Here is a 535-nt window from a genome sequence, read left to right as displayed (position 1 = left end):
AGGCCACGACTGGGGCTTTATGACGTGGACCCTGGTTTTGGCAACGAGTGGAATGAGAGGTGGGGGTCCCCCCAGACACGGGACCAGAATGTGCGAAGGCTCAGAGTGAGGACTGAGCTGGTTCAGGAACGGGCAGGTGTCCTTATAAAAATATACTCTTTTATTGATTTTAGCCATAGGGAGAGGGAGAGAGACAGAGACATCCATGAGCGAGAAACAAGGATGGATGGGTTGCAGGCATGTGAGCTGACCAGGACCCGGTGCCTGCAACCTCAGTGCATCATGGGTCGGGGCTCAAGCAACTGAGACCCATTCCGCAGGGCTGAAGATGACTTTAGTATAGGGCAGTGATGGCGAACCTTTTGAGCTCGGCGTGTCAGCATTTTGAAAAACCCTAACTTAACTCTGGTGCCATGTCACATACAGAATTTTTTTGATATTTGCAACCATAGGAAAACAAAGACTTATATTTTTGATATTTATTTTATATATTTAAATGCCATTTAACAAAGAAAAATCAACCAAAAAAATGAGT

This window comes from Myotis davidii, unplaced genomic scaffold, assembly GCF_000327345.1.
Source record: "Myotis davidii unplaced genomic scaffold, ASM32734v1 scaffold1205, whole genome shotgun sequence".
Classification (NCBI taxonomy): domain Eukaryota; kingdom Metazoa; phylum Chordata; class Mammalia; order Chiroptera; family Vespertilionidae; genus Myotis; species Myotis davidii.
This window is presented reverse-complemented; position numbering follows the sequence as displayed.